We start from the raw sequence: 17,985 nt of genomic DNA on the forward strand, positions 1-17,985 counted from the left end.
ACGGGTATCCTTTTGAAATTAAATAGTATTTTAATTGGATACATCAAAGCCGTATCAGACACATATTGGTGCCGTATCGAAGGTGTATTGGTGTATCTATATATCGGATACAACACACCTTCATAAATACATGTATCGGTGCAATATAGTTGACAACCTTAGTCACCTCTTCCTTTGCAGATGATATGCCAAGCTCAAATAATGTTCAGTTTAGAGTTGATTTCATAATTCTCTTCAAAAACAGCTAACAAACTTAATATTGTTGTCCAAAGTTATAATTCATGGAAGCCCACTAAGGTTCATAAGCTCTATAAAGAAAAAAACATACTACATTCTTGGTGTCAAAAGTCTATCAATAACATTTTTTAGAAATTATTCATATTTATAAACGGAGTTTTGAATGGGAAATATGACATAAAACCTAGAGTTTTGATTGATTCATTTTAAAATTTAGCATTTATGGCAATGTTTTATAAAGCTAGTGGCGTCACAATGAAATTTGAGCTAAAAGAACATGTCTACGAAGAAGTAGTAGCGGAGCCAGAAAATTAAAAAAATATAGTTATTATTAAGACATTTATAAGATTATGCATTTATTTTTAACGCCTATAACATTTATTTGTTTATAAATGTATGATATTAATAACTGAACTGGTTTGTTTTTGAAATTAACATAGACAAAGTGAAAGAATATCACAATTGAGTACCTTCTATTATGATTTGTTACACTTTTTATATATTTTTTTTATAGCTTGGTAAGCAATGTTGTAGATATTGCTTGATTGGACTGCCGGATCCGTAGGTAGGCTTCAACTTAGCGTGATTTACTAACTGTTTGTCATAACAATACGGATGTTTTCATGCAAGCCATGGAATTTTTACGATTGTCTACCCCATGTGTCCTGACTTTTTTTTCTTTATATTAAATCCTCAATCATACACCGTGTTTTTTTGACTTGCATCATCATGCTTAAATTCTTTTGGACTGAAGGAGTACTTATAATAATTAGTATAAGGTTCCTTATATAAACTCCTTATGCAATAAAGAATGCTCCTTCTTGAGGGCTCAAACAATGGCATAAAGTTCACATTCAAATATAAATAACTTCAGTCTCATGAAATGAAGCTTCTCATAGAAGAATTCAATTGGTTCTCCCCTTTCACTAGAATAACCTTACTCTCACTGCTAAATCAATAATTTTTATTGGGAAAGGCTTTTACAAGTTAGAAATGGCAAACATAGCGGCTGAGCACATTTTTTAATGGCCTCAAAACTTTAAAGTTATTTTGCTCCTTAGGATAATATTTTGTTCTTTAAGCAATAAGTGATCAATGCATAAAAATATTGAGTCCTTAGATGAATTGTCAATAGATGTTGGTAAGACCTTATAGATGTCATATATCTGAATGCCCTTAAACCATGGAAATGAAAATTATCTATTCAAAATTTGTAACCTTTAGTTCTATTTAGCGGTGTCAATATTTGACACGACATGGAAACCCAACTCGAAATCGATTCAAAAATTTCGGATTAGGCCCGACCCAATTTTAAAACGGGCTAGGTTCGGGTTGACATCCTAGAAACCTGTTTAAAATGAGCTGACCGCACTGCCCTCGCCTGCTCACGCCAAGGCTGCACGCGCCACATCCGCGATGCCCGCGCCCACCAGCGCCCGCGTCAATGCTGCTTTCACTCGCGTCGGTGCCTACCAACGCCCGCACCTGCCCGCCAGCGTCCGCGCCCAACGTCCGCAGTCCCACCGTCCCGCCGTCCGCCATCCTATTGTCCGCTGTCCCACCGTCGCCGTCTAGAAGCTCAACCGTATCGGGTCGGGTCAACCCGGCAACCCTATGGGTCAGGTCCGGGTCCGAATTTCCGTCCCATTTATATAACCAGGTCAGATTAGGGCTGACGCGTTTCAACCGTGTTATATATGCTTGTATAAGGAGTTCTTATAAACAAGAACATCCTCATAGTATAGTATAAGAAATGATGATTGCAAAGTCTCATTCATCAACCACATAAAGGTACTTGGTGCATTGAATAGACCAGACCAAATGTCATGACTCATAATTCATTAACTCCTTCATACATTTTAAAATTCAATTTCTATTTTTCTCCATCTCAGATTTATATCCGGTGATAAATGCTTTGTATGTCAAACTTGGAGAAAATAATAGCATCCTTAAATTTATCAAGCATACCTTCCGAACATTGTATAAGAAATTAGTAATTTACATAAATTTATTAATTGCTCAACTATCAATGCAAAGAAACTTATCATCTTTCTTTAGAGCTATCAGTGCATGAATGAATATGACAAAATTTTGCTATGCTAGGTGTACGTACTTCATCGAACATTTCTTATAGGATTTATGCTAATTTGGGTTCATTTTATAATGAGGTGAATTGGGTACACATATTGGTAACAAAAAACTTTAATATCTTCTCTAATTTAACAAATTTTCTATGGTAATTATAATGAATATTTGTTTATTTTCAATTGTAAGGCTTTGCACATACTGTTGGATATTAAATTCTTGGTGCTGCCAATTCCAACCAACCATTTACACACTTTTTGGTAATTATGCACTTGGTCTTAAAAATGCATGCCTTTGTTAAGATATTAGTTATTTAGGGATAAGTGAAATCTTTTTAAGATGCAAGAGAATAATTCCCCTTCATTTCCTTGAATGTTTTGAATGCATGCCTCTATTATATTCAGTGATGACATAAAGGAAGGTCCCTCTAGCATCCCGTTAACATTACAACTAAAAATGTGATGTGATGCATCATAACCATTATTTTCCTATAGTTGTTATTTACAATTTTATAGTACAGGAATAGCTTTTGTTTAGTTTGACCATTTTTAGCAAGAGAATGAGATCTCTTTGTTTCAAATTTGATTTCAGGAAATATAATTTTGATGATAGCAAATATTTCTATTTTTGTACGACTGTCTTGCTGACTAACATTTTAGATCCACAAGATCAAATTGCAAAACGAACCAGTTCAAGATTGGATAGAATAAGACTGAGTCAGTTTGTAATGCACGTCATTTGTCTTTTACCTTTTCTTGAGTCTTTTCTAACAATGTGAGTCATGATACTAAGTAACCTTGCACACACACACTTGATCATTGCCTTGAAGTTGGATCGACCTTTATTTATTCATATCCTTGATCATTGTACGTTTCACAAATATATCGAGGGTCCAAGGGGTAGCGCCCCCTGGTGGGGTTCGACCTGATTTGGTTCATCATTTAATTATGTTGGGCAATTGCCTAAAGACCATAGTATTTTAAAACTTTAGGGGGGGGGGGGATGTAATAAATACTAAAAAGTATATGTAATGAGACAAATTACCTACATAATCATATAATAAAAAATTTTAATTTTTTCAAGGAGGCAATTGCACTCCGCAAAAGGTGGATCCGCCCTTGTTCTTGAAACAGAATTTATTACAAAAATTAAAAAAGTCGTAAAAAATCAAGCCTATATATGGAAAATATTAATGTTTTTGTATTTAGGCTGGTAAAGTTTGTAAAATAGCAATCGAGTTACTCTGTTTGTTTAAAATTGGTGAGATTTCTTATATAAAACTCTCCGCCGCTTATTTTACAAATAGACTTAGGGCTCATTTTATTGTATAAATGTATAAATGTATAAAAATCTCCACTTATATATAGTAAGAAAGTTGTCCCAAACGAAAGGGTGGCATTTTTACTATTTCTTAAAGAAGTTTTTCAGTACAAAATTTTTATTTTTTTATTAAAAATGTGCTTTAAGAAGCAATAAGAAAGCCATCTCAAATGAAGCCTAAATTTCTAAAAAAAATTATTTGATTCCAACTTTTTAATTTTCTTGCGATTGAAAATATAGTCATAAGAAAAACAAAGATTCTTTGAATGAAAAAAAAAAAGCTTAGGAAAGTTGTCCCCTATAAGAATTAAAAGAGTTGAGCTCCTATAATATGCTTGATGTGCGAACACCTTTGTTATTGGCTTAACTCTTTAAGTTGAAGGGTATATATTCATGACAATACTTAATTCTTTCCCGTGTGTTTGCTATATTTAAGATATAGAGTAATTTAAATATAGAGATTTTGATAATTTGAGTGTTTGGTTGGATGAAAAATTAATTCAAGGTAAAGGAAAGCAAATACGTACGGTGTATTTCATTTTAGTTTATTTTTTATGTATTTAGAATTTTTCTAATTTGGGTGATTTCCAAACGCACTGCAAACTCAAGGACATTGCCACCACTTGTCGGCCACCTCCGCCTGTCATATATACGCCACTGTCTCCGGCCGCCGCTGGCCACCCCCACCATTGCCTCCATCCACCACCTCTTTCCACCGCTAGCTATTCATTTTACATTGCAATCACTTTAAACTATTTATTACAAAAATGATTGTACTGAATATAGTTATAATCCATATTATATGCTAGAAAATTTGCGTTGACGAACTTGATATTTTATGTTTTAACTTTAGATAAAAAGTTATAAAACAATAGAAAATTTTTTTGTCAGGAAAAAAATCACGAGAGTTTAGCCAAATGAAAAATTCACTATATGTTAGTAGATACAAAAATCATCCCTTCATCATAGTTTAAGAAAAAGAGTAATATTTGAGAATAAAATATTTGATTTCTCTTTTGTAGGGATTATAGAAGTTTGATGTCCACAAATAGACAATTAAAACCTAACATCATGATTAGATTTGGCAAAAGTCTGTAGACAATGGCAGCAGTTGCTAGAAATTTTTGTCGACAAAAGTTGATGATCATCATCGACAGAGAGAACTAGTTCTGGTCGCCAATGAAGAGAGGATGTGGTCGTCGGAGACTGAGAGAGTTAAAAAATATAAGAGAACTCTCTTATTTTTTCAACTCTTGGACCATCTTTTCTATAGAGAATGAGACTCTATTTATATGATTTTTAGTTAAGTATTTTGATAAATTGGGTTAAAATTCAAAACATTTTATCTTACAATTAATAAGCGTTTACTAAGTAATTAAGTGCCTAAATAACGTGGGAACTAAATGATCTTAAGCTCTTTGGATTCACCTCGTTGACCAGTTTGATTTACCATAAGCAAACCAAATTTAGGGATCATTTGGTCATTCAATAAATATTTGAACTTTCTACTTATGCATCAAGTGTTTGATCTAATCTCATTTATGCTCTAATTGAACCAATTTTGTTATCATTAATCTCATCTTGTCGAGACGTTCAATTATACTATAAGTTTGCTGAAATTAGAATTCAAACAATCTTGAATTTAGTTTTGAAAATTTTCAATTCAAATTTTACCACGAGATTCATGTCAATGATGCAAAATTTTTTTACAGATATATCAATTCTAATTAAATTAAAATTTTGTTGTTACTGATTAATTTTTTTATTATTTCCAGACATCATAATAATACAGATTCCTACATAACTGCATGAATTTTTCTTCTGTTGCTGAAATTTGGCTCGTTCTCAAACGCCAGAGAATTCTATCCTATCTGCTAACGTTTCCTTTCCTCTCAGGTCCGCTGGGCCGCGCCTGCAGATTATAAGAAAATTAATTCTCATTACAATAATTAAACGTATAAACATTTCCAAATTACTTACTATAATTGTTATTGGCCACCTTAAGAAAACATTTATTGAATCTTATTTAAAATGCAATCATTCTTCTCCAATCAAATGACATTTCTTCTTTTTTACGCACTTCCTGCCAAGGTAATCATCTTTGGCGTGCTTTTCTCTCTTTCGCGCGCTTCTTCGACAAATCCCGCATCGAATTTTTTTGGAGTAGGTGAACAGTCTGACCCCAATATTGGCGTCGCACTGTTCACCTACCGGAATTTGACGTGCCATTTGGAGTTCGAATGGAGCAAATAACGGACGACATACTGTGATATGTTGTTCAGTTGAAGATGATCTAAAGCATAATGTTTCTTCACCTACGACCAACTGCATCTGTACGTTTCTACCATTAATTTTCCTGTAAACGATTCTGCATTAGCCCATTGAATGAAATGGTCTTTGATTCAGCCAAATGGAAGATATCAGGAAAGAGGAACAAAAGAGGTGTGTTTAATGGCCAGGAAATCGCCTTCAAATGGCAAATAAACATACAGATACACCTCTGCAGAAAATTATCAACTATATTCCGTTAACAACCAGGCCATCCTCATAGAATCCAGCTAATAGAAGCTTACAACAGGCCAACAAGAAAAAAAAAAGTTGATAATTATAATAGAGCTAGCGCATAAAGTTCTCATCAAAATAAGATTTTGGAAGGGGTTACAGAGATTATTTCTTATTTTCTTTGCTCGAAATCAAAATCTCTAAATCACGAAAATTGAAACAGCTTCGATCTACCCTTTACGACAGATTTTTTTTTAAAAAAAAGAAGTTAAAAACATGTCAGACAAGACCTTACCTGTAAAATTCAAATAATTAATAGCTGGTTACAGAGATGTAAGAAACGAAAAAAAATGCAAAAAAGAATAACGATTCTAAAGAAACATTCTCATCATTAAATCCCAGCACGCAACAAAATTAAATATTTAATGAATCGTGCACAGAGGAAAATGCAACATCCTCCAGCTGGTTACAGGAAGTACAAAATGAAGTGTTTTTTACTGATTTGGTTTTGTTGAGAGTAGATGAATTTGGATGCTTATAAATGGCTAGCCTTCTTCGCCAAGAGCACCAAGCCAGATTCATTTGGATTTCTTAGAGCTGGATCTCATCTCTTCGTCAAAAGCATGAAGGAATCTTTAAAGCTCAGGAGGGATAGCGCCATGGTTCATCTGTGTTCTCTGAAATTTCCTGAAATTTTCTCCTTCTTGATCTGTGATGTAGATGTACGCTATCTATCCTGAGTTTTATAGGTTCTTCCTGCTCGCTGCTATATCTCATTCTCAAACTATCTCCATCACAAATGCACAGACTTTCATGGAGCCTAGTATGAGTTCTTTCTCTGGATATTTTTCTACCGTGTTCTAACTGCATTTCTCTGCAAATTTGTTTTAAAAAGTTTACCAATTATATGACTGTTAAGAACAAAAATTGTATCTTTGCAGTTTATTGTTGAATTGTAATGCGTTTTGAAAGTAAAAAATTAAAATTAGATAGGATTAAAATTGCAGTAATCAAATATTAGGGCTCATTTTTGAATTATCTCTTCATTAATAATAAAGGATCCAAGTGATCTACTTACTATTCTAAAGGTAGATCAGCTCTCCCACAAATCCTTGACGCTGTTAGGAAACTCATAACAAACTCTAGAAAAAACTTCAACAAAACATAAGCTCCAAATCCTAGACCAAACTCTCCTTTAAATAGCCCTAACACACAATGCATGCAATTAAAACATTCCTTAAGAGCATGAACATGATTAAGAATTCTTCCTAAACAGCTCTCTCTCGATTAGGAACATTCTTAAATAGCTCCCATTTGATTAGGAACCTTCCTAAATAATTTCTCCTTAATTAGAAACCTTCATAAACTGCTCCAACTACAAAAAAAATGGTTGATTTCCACCTAAATTTTTTGTTCGACTAATTTCTTACAGAAAATTTTTGCCACTGAAACACGCATCAAAAAATAATCATTGGCAAAAATATTTCCGGCGGATATTTGCAAAATTTTCACCTGAAATTCTCCAACTATTGGAAATCCTTTTGTAACTTTTTATAAAAAAATTTCTTATCTGTCTCACATACAATTATAAGAAGACTTTGAGCAAGTATACACAGTTACCATATCTAACTGTCCTAGAACCCTCGTCCCTCCTAGCAGCTTCTTCACTGCTCTCATGTGCCCTAGTACTGCCAACCTTCAAACTGAGGCAGATCTACATGGCAGGTTGGGTTTTGAGTATAATGCTGTTATAATTCTAAAATTTTAAGAGATATAATTTGGCCTATAACAATAAAAATTTATTTCAAATTAATAAGTCCAAATTTTAAACCTTCTTTATCATAACATAAATATTACTATGCACTAGTTATAAAAAATATTTTCTAATTTTTGTCATTGGTGCAATTCGTTAATAAATTGACGCAAGTTAGTATAAGTGAATTTTTTTTATTATTAGATGTCCATTTTACAAACTAATTTAATCAGAGCATTCTAAACATACTTACTTAATTTATGAATATTTTTTTTTTAATAATTTTTGAATCCTCAGATTTGAATATAAAAAAAAATTAAGGATACAAATTGAATAATTTACATAATTACATCACATGCATCCTTTGAATTTTTTATTATAAGCAAATCTTAATCCACTCAAATCATTTTCATAGCCATTTTTCCCATTGGTTTCCTTGTAACATAAAAAAATAAAATTGAAAGAAAATAGAGGAGAGAAAAGAAGAAAAGCTAAGAACCCGAGAGTTTCGTCCATAAATGAAATAAATTGGAATTAATTTTCGTCTGTATGATCCGTGTCCAGAGGAGTTCGTCCCGGGATGATCTGGGCATCGTCCTGGACGATCCTTCTTGATAAATTGAGGATTTGAGATATTTTGAGATATTTTGAAGAGAGAGAAAAAGACAGGAGAGAGAACGAGAAGGAAAGAGAAGAAGAAAAAGAATGTCAGACGAGTCCTTTCACTATAGATGTCTGGGACGTCACAGGACAGTTGTAGAGTCATTTTATTCGTCGGCCTAGTTTGAAAATTTATTTGTCTCGATGTAGTTTATGTTTTTCCTATTTTAATGGTCAATAATTTGATGTTTTTAAGTTTTTTCGGATCAAATTTGTATTTTCATTAAAAAAATGAGTAAAACTTTATTTTAGTAAAACTTTTACCCATTAATTTTTTATATGCTATATATAGAGATTAAAATTATGAATATTTTGAGTAGTTTCTATAAAAATTTTTTCAAATGAATTTATTAAGACAACAATTTTTTCAAATTTAAAATTTATTTTGACATTTAAAAATAATATTTTAATTCAATTAAATTTTCAACATGTTGCTATATACGATCTCTTGTAATTTACTTTATTTTTGAAAATGTAAAATTTTGCTCACTAGTATTTATGTTGCCTATAGTTATAATATTTTGACACTTATTGAATTAAGTCAAATTATGATTTATTTAATGAAATGCATTGTATATATGTATAATATTGAAAGAAATGTGATATTATGAAAGTGAGAAAGGATTTAGTTATGCCAGAGCTGGTGGGGTGCCGATGTGAAATTTTGATATGACATGTACTGTTATGCTGGAGCTAATGATCTATCGAGGTGGGATTCCGATATGGCATGGGTTGGTATACCGGAGCAAGTGGATGTGATTTTGATATGAGATGTGTTATGATATTGATGTCTAAGGGCTATTCTGAAAATTGTTATAAGATATTTATTTATATTTCAGTTTCAATACATTTCAATGATTAATTAATTGTATTAAGTATCAGTGTATGTTTAAATTTCAATTTTTCATATAATACTTCAGTTTATTATTACATCACATTATTATCAGTTCTTTTAATTTTAGTTATTGATCTTTATTTGAAGTTGCGATAGCCTACTGAGTCGTGTTATCATACTTTTATCTTCATTTTCATACTAAGAAAAATATAAGGAGCGAGCTGAGAAGTTTTAGATGACAGGCTCTGATCTGCGTTGGTATATTTTTGTTAGTTTTGATTTTTATCGCCTTGAATTTTGTTTTAATATATTATATATTGTCGATCGTTGTTGTAGATATCTCATATGGGATATATGTTTTTGGATTATAAATACAAAAAAATTTTGAGATTTTGTAATCTTCCACTTTATATTGTATTTAGTAATGACTTTATGTGATATATAAATTAAAATTTTATATCATTACTTCTCAAACAAGATCTTTAGTTTTGTGCCTTACCACAATCTGACATGATGTGACATATATTATTGAGTCATATCAAGTCAGATTGTGACACATGCAACCCACCATCAATTGCACACTTGATTCCATTGAAAACATCCAAAGCAGCTTCACCGACCCCACATGAGATGTTGCTATGAAAAGTACGAACCTCCCCACCAGGCTTAGGTGGGTTGGTGGGTGTGCTTTGTTGGGAACCCCCATCCTAAGTTCGAATCCCCTCTCATACGACACGACTCCTTAAGTGGAGAGAAAAGAACTGTGGGTCCTGCTCCTGTGGAGTTGGTTGCTGGTAGACTCGCCGAGGGATTAGTGGATATCGCAAAGCGTGTCACAAGCTGACGTGACAGCAGGCCGATACCCCCATTCCAAAAAAAAATGTACGAACCTAATTGAGTTGATCGAGCTGTTTGCAAATCACCAATGAGTCACGAATTACCGTATCCACCTCTGAATCGGAAGCATCCGCCAAATTGATGCTCGCATCATCCCGATCGTTCATCTCTACAACCTGAGCATGATCAAACTCACGATTGCCTTCATCCTTCATATTCTGATCATCAGAAGCGCCAACACATTTCCTATTGCAAGCCATATGAATCGAGCTACAGGTTGCGCCCTCCTGGACATCCCGTACACGTTTCTTCTGTGTGCAAGCTAGGGGTGCAACTGAGTCAAGCCGGCTCGAGCCGGTTCGGACTCGACTCGGTAATAGGCTCGACGAGTCGAGCTTATCAAGCTTGCGAGTCGAGCTCGAACACACTTTCGAGCTCGAGCTCGAAAAGGCCTCGGACTCGACTCGTCGGCTCGCTGGCAGAGCTCGCGGGCGGGAAATCCAAATCCACGGAGCAGGCGAGCGGGAAATCCAAATTGTCTGTCATTTTCGACAACGAGTCGAGCGGGAAATCAAAATCCTAATCCACAAAACAGGCCTCAGGAAGACGTCGCCGGAGTCCAGGAAGACGACGAAGTTCGTCATTTTCGACTGCTAGCTCGATTCCTCAGGACGACATCGCCGGAGTTCGGGAAGAAGACAAACGTCATGATGAGCTCGGGACGAAGGATATTGACGGCGGACTAGCGGTGGTCGGGAAGAAGAACTAGACGAGGGACGAGGGACGACGTCGCCGGAGTTCGGGAAGAAGACGGATGTGACAACGAGTTCGACAGCGGAGCTCAGCTGAGCTCGACGAGCCGCTCGACATGAAGATGAGTTGAGCTCGAGCTCCTATTTTGTGCTCGACTCGAGTTCTAGCTCAAGCTCAAGCTCCGTATTAGATATTCGAACTCAACTCAAACAACTTCCGGCTCGAGCGCTCGAGCTCGACTCGTTTGCACCCCTAATGCAAGCCATCTAAGTTGAGAGTTTTGATGCCTTCGCCTGCTTGAGTTCCTGCTAAGCTTGATTCATGGCATAATTTAGACCAGTAACGATAGAGGATCTTCCAATAGTTATTGGTGGGTCTTCGGAAGTTAGTAAAATTTACTATCACCGAGACTGTACTGAGGACGTAGACAGAGGCAAATGGAATTTTGAACCCAGCGGCAAGCTTTCTATTCATTGAGCGGCCTAAAGGCGCATTCGACGACAAAATCGGGTTCTTTCCAGCAGTAATTCTGATGGATTTTACGGTTAGAAATTAAGTAAAATTTTCAACAAAAAAATCTGCTGGAAATTTTGTTAAATTAACTAATTACAGACGACATTTCTGACAAAAAATCTTGCAAGAAAATATTCCAGAAATTTTGTCGACAAATTTTCAGCTGAAAAAATTCCGTTCCGCCGAAAATTCTAATGGTAATGACAATTTTTCCTATAGTGTTTCCCTTCCTAGCTGTGGCCCCCCTGGCCTATCAATACTCCCCTCACTCAAAGAAGTACCTTGTCGAGAACGTGGAAGGATGAGAAATATCTCCTGATCATATCCTATGGCTCCTATGTGGCTTTGTACCATGCCAAATCCTTCCACTTGATAAAACAAACTCAAAATACGATAAAAGAACCATATGCATATCAACGATCAAATCATTGAAGTAGCATTCGTATAATCATTGAATAAGTACAGAAATAGTAGAACTCACATGTAATAGCAGTAAAGTCTATAAAATAGTGAAACAATACGGTACAGAAACTAGTAAAATAATACAATAGAAAAACTAATAAATCAATATAGGGATTGAATCGATAAATTAATCATCATTTTTGTACTATCAATTAGTAAATAAATCATATAAACTGGTAAAATAAAAACATCAATAAAGAACTATCAAACTCAAATTAATACAGTAAAATCCTATAATTATGTACACATGATATCTAATATGTCACATGCTCTGTATATATTCAATATCAATATAGTGAATCAATAGTATCAAATAGTATCATTATTCGTATTAATAACAAAAAAAATGGTAGTAGCAATAAAATAATACTATTACTTTAAATCCGTGTAGTAATAATAAATTTGTACAATAAAACATATATTTTAGTAATCATACCAAATAAGTAAGAAGTTATAATAACTCAAATATGTGAAATAAATTTGCTTTAAATACATAAAAATTATGAAGTAGTTTATGACCTCCAATCACAAGTTTCTCTTTTCCCTCTTCTCATATTTCTCTCTTACCTCCCTCACCCTACTCTCTAAATTTAATAAACTAAAGATTTAAGATATAAAAAAAAGAAATAATAATATAATATTAATCATGGTTTTGAAAATCAGGTATTTAAATAAGTTAATTTAATATAAAATATTTTATTAAATATTAAATTAATTTAAATATATTATAATTCCAATTTAGTTTATTAATTGTAATTCCAAAAATTTTATATTATTAAATTCTATTTAATAGTACCAAAATGATTCATTCACCTCATATAGGATCTTAACCCATATATGCAAGAAAGGATATATAAAGAACAAAACATAAAGCTCATATGTGATGTAGGACTAAAAAAACTAGTAGTTTCTAGTTTCAACAATGTGTGTATGATAGATGCTCATATGAAAATTTGTTGGAAAATTTTGTATAGAATTTTCAAATAAAAAATATTCTTCAAATTTTAAAACTTCTTAATTATATAACTATTTATATATTTATAATTATTCAAATAAAATTATGACATTTTTTAAGATTAAATTGACATCATTATTATGTTATTTTATTATTTTTATAATTTTATTATTTATTACGTCATTCGGTTCGACCTGTCGAAACCGTGAGCCTCTCCTTCGTCCGGTTCGTTGTCCAATCCGATTTTCACAACCTTGATATTAATATTATTATATAATTTAATTAATTTTCAATATAAAATTCATATAAATCCTTCTAGGGCTTTAAAGTGAAAGCTCGTTAGGGATGTTAGCCCCTTATGAACTAGCCCAAAGCTTACCGGGGGGGGGGGGGTGAATTGATATTTTATTTTTAAAAAAAATTCAATCAAAACACAAAACTCAAACCATAATTCACCACAAAAAAGTGTGAAAATTAATGCGGAAAAATAGTAGTAAAGGAACACAGAGATTTATAGTGGTTTGGTCAACTCGACCTACGTCCATTCCCCTGAGGCGTCCTCCGGGCATTGCACTAAACTCAGTCTCTCCTTTTGCCCCCACAGCAAGGCGGAGAAGCCTTTACAAACATCTTTTCCACCGACACCGATGAGGCAGAGAAGCCAACTCCTTTTGCTTCCTCCTGAAGCAGGCAGAGAAATTTGATCGATTATTGTAGTATACCTCTCTCAACCCTCCAAGGACAAGGGACGACGATCGGAGAAGACTACTTGGAACCTTGCTTGGAGCAACCTTTGTGAACCCTCTCACAAACTCCCCCTCACAAGTTCCTCTCTCTCTCTCTCTCTCTCCCTCTCTCTCCCTCTCTCTCCCTCTCCTCTAGGCCCTCTCAGGTCAAGACGGCAGCAGAAGATATCCTCTAGGGAGGAACAAGAAGTCTTAAATATAAGAGCTTTGTAATAGCTCTTATTTTATACAAATCGTCTTTATCGTCCAGGCCGATATGAATATCGGCGTGGCCAGTTAGCGTAAAATTCACTCAATCAGCCCGATCGGTTTGGGACGATTAGAGAATTTTTGGTCACATCGATCAGGGCGATAGGATATCGTCCTGGCAAATCCGAGGAAAATCGTTCTGAACATCGCCCTAAATAGAGGCTGGCTGATGTCAATAGTCCAAGGGATAGTCCCGGCCGATCCTGCAATCGGCCCGACCGTTGTGATCGTGCAATCAGCCTTAATTACTTTCCTTAAATACCATATTAATTTAGGCATAATTGTGCTGCTTCGGCCTGGACGATGTCAAAAAATAAAGAATGCCTAAATAGATCTAGCGGCTGATTCTTTCTGATTTGAGCCTATCGTCCCGGCATATACAAATATCGTCTAGGTTGATCGGCTTAATGACAGCTGCCTTAACCAGGATGCCCTAATTAGGGTTTCTGTTTTTAGCAGATCGTCCATGACGATATTAGGATTGGCCCGGATGATGTGATCAAAACAGAGAACTCTAATTAACAGACAAAAAATTTCCCCCACGTGTGTGTGTGCGCAAGGTTACTTAGCATCAGGAACCACTTTGTTTATAATGGACTCAAGAAAGAAAAAATTACAAACTAACTTGGACTTAATCTACTCAAAAAAATTACAAACTGACTTGGACTTAATCTACTCAATCTTAAGCTGACTTGAGTTGCACTCGATCTTGTGGACCTGAAAAGTTAGTAGGCAAGACAGTCGTAGAAAATCATAAATATTTGTTATCATTAAAAGTCTAATCCACAAAATCAAATTTGCAACATAAAGATTGTAGAAAAATATCCACAAAAAAAAGTTCATTTTAAAAAAAAAAAAATTGGTGAAATCGGTTTTTAAAAAGGACACCTAACGATTCCAAAATCTTCATTTGTACTAACATTTATCAATTTGTTAAGGATCTGTGCAAGTGCCCAAAAATTAAAAATAGTATAATTAAAACACTATAATATCTGTTATTGCAAATATGATTTATGATTTGAATTTATAATGACTCATAAAAAAAATTATTTGTCCCGATCAAAATACGGGCTATTACAGATTATACTATCTGACTTGCTTAAATACCTCTTTTTTAGACCTGGGCGAAAGGTGCATCCATCTACTTATGATGGAACTACCTTTTGGTTTTGAAATTTTCTTCCTTTCTTTCCTAGATATGGCAACAGTGATCACATATAATCACTAATTAATTCTTTCCAAAGTTGTTTGTGTGACCTTGTACTTATTTCCTTATATACATTATATTATAAACATATGTTGTCAAAGTTTCTTAGTTATATTCTTTCTTGGCCTATGACCCAACCTCTCCAAGGTTGTAGAGGCCTGAACATCATCTGTGCTATAGCTAAATGATAGGAATGAAAACATGTAAAACCCCTGAGGAAAAATAAAGCGAAATTCTTAAAAATTGAGGTATTTTTTAATGTAATGGTTGAAATTTTATTGAAAACTCTAAAATTAAATATGATTGTGTATGAACACTGATCATGAGATGAGTGAACTTCTTATAAGTTATACTAACAGGACAAAGTAAAAATGTTCATTAGATCAAAGTGGACAATATCTCGATAATTAAGACATTAAGGTGTTAAGAATAATATCAGAGTAATATATCAACTGAAAGATGGTAGGCTAATGATGTATATAAAACCAGCTTTAAATTTATCTTTTAACTAATGAAAACCCAAAGACATCCTAAGGGCTAAAGATTGGGTAGAATGCTAGCCACCCTTTGCTTTGTTAATGATATAGAAGAAGGATCTCCCTTAAAAGTCTTAGCATTTTCCTTATCAAATTTGTTCTAGGCTTCTGGATTCATTGGATAGTGGTCAGCTAAGGCCTTGAGGGTGATCTGGCTTAGTTACTAAATACTCCTAAACTGGATCATGAGAGCAATTGATGGCTTGCACGCAGCCCAAAAGAATGGGTGTATTAACTATTAAACATTTCAAACTTTAAATTAGTTAAACACTATGGTTTACAAAATAATTCTTAGTGAGAAGATGATCATTTGCAGTGAAATAAGAGCAGTAAATAAACATAGAACAATCAATCAAAGACAAAATGATTAATTTTATGTGATTCGGTTTGACAGGTTTACATCCAAGCCTAGGTGTAATTTATCCCTTAATATGCTTGCTAATCCTATAAATCCTCACTTGCTCAATGCAAATTGTTAAGCCTTCAACAATCTCTTCCTTTGGAGAAATTATTTTATGCAGACACTGGATAGTCTGAAGCCAATCAAAACGAACCACGTCACTCGGTACACAGTGATATTGAGCATTGGTACCGAACAAAAAAGTGATGTGATGCATTCTGATTGATCTCATAAACCGAACTCTTCAACTTAATTGTAGTGTTACTGCTTCTGAAGTATACGATTAGCACAAAAATAAAATCTAAATTCAAAACAACCTTACATGCACATACTTCAATGCGAGTAGAATCAAAATCATAGAACTATAAATTAAACATTCTGAACAAAATTTCCAGCAATCAGATGAGTTTATTTGTTTGAAAATAGTCATTCTAAGGATATAAAACTCTCCAATCATATGATTCCTCCAATTAGGTAGAAATCATATTCTAATAAATAATGAATGTTATAATTAACTTTATCATCTATTTTGATGCATTTAAACATCTACATAAATTATCAAGCCAGGAGACCGTTGCCACCTTTACCAATCCTATATGCTACCAAATGAGGAAGAGTTTTGATGAGCAAAAAATTATAAAATATCTTGTGCAATTTATAACTTTCTCCTCAACCATTAAGTTTTTGTTTGAGAGGAATTTTTTACTGTTTTTTAAAATGATTTTTAATACAAAATTTTAATTTTTTTTTATTTGAAAAGGTTCTTTAAGCAGTAAGAAAATCATCCCAAATAAAACCTAAAGTTTTGTTTGGAGCCATTTTTTTACTGCTTTCTAAAGTAGCAAGCATTCAAGTATAAAATTTTCTAATTAAAAAAATTATTTAGAAAAATATATAGAAAATAGAAAAAAAAAACTATCTCAAACAAAGTCTAAGACTTTATTGAACAACTTATTGCTTTCTAGTAATTTTTTCATATAAAAATTTTTCATTTTAAAAAAAATTGTACTAAAAAATTACTTTATAGAAAAAACAATGTCCCAAACGAACCCTAAATCATAAATTCTTCCACATATTTTTATTATGGATGCTAACAATTTCTTGCCGCTTCTCTCACTCACTATCTTTTATCCAACATGGGAGAAATTATTCTATGCGGAATTCAGACGTATACTTACGTTCAGACATATGAGTGTACATAATTTGTATACACTGTATACACACTGTGTATAAAATAAAAGTATACTGTATACACTAACAGTCCGAACACAACTCTACATCCGGACTCCGCACAGAATAATTTCTTCCAACCAGGAGACTGTTGTTGCGTAATATTTGCGATGTTAGATCCAAGTAAAAGCTACCAAACATATTTGATATGAAATTACGTCTCTTTAATTTGACAAATGTAATTTCCAATCGTTTAAATATTTCTCAATTACTTGCTATAATTATTATTGGTTAACAAAAGAGAAATATATAATGAATCTTATTTGAAAATATTTTAAACTACAATTTTCTTTCAATTATATTATTATTTTTAAGTAAATGGCTACAGCAGTTGAGTCAATATGTTTCTTCAACTACGACAACTGAATAAATTACTTTTCTGGTGAAGGAGCATTAGCCCATTTAATGAAATGGCCTCTGATTTAGCCAAATGGAAGCTACAAGCTAGATAGGTCAGGACAATTAAATCAAATGCAGAATCACCAAACAAAGGAACAAATGAGAATTCTCCAATGAGCAGGTAGTCTCCTTCTAATGGCAAATAAACATAAATATACATTTGTATGCCAAATATTCCTTATAAACTCTCAGCAATTATGCCATCCTCGTGGAATCCAGCTTATAATTCTACATAATTTACAAAAGTTTACCAAATTTTTTTTCTTTTTTAGAACGGGTATCTACCTGATGCCACCTCCATGGAGG

Source organism: Dendrobium catenatum, unplaced genomic scaffold (genome assembly GCF_001605985.2).
Source record: "Dendrobium catenatum unplaced genomic scaffold, ASM160598v2 fragScaff_scaffold_1553, whole genome shotgun sequence".
Taxonomy (NCBI): Eukaryota; Viridiplantae; Streptophyta; class Magnoliopsida; order Asparagales; family Orchidaceae; genus Dendrobium; species Dendrobium catenatum.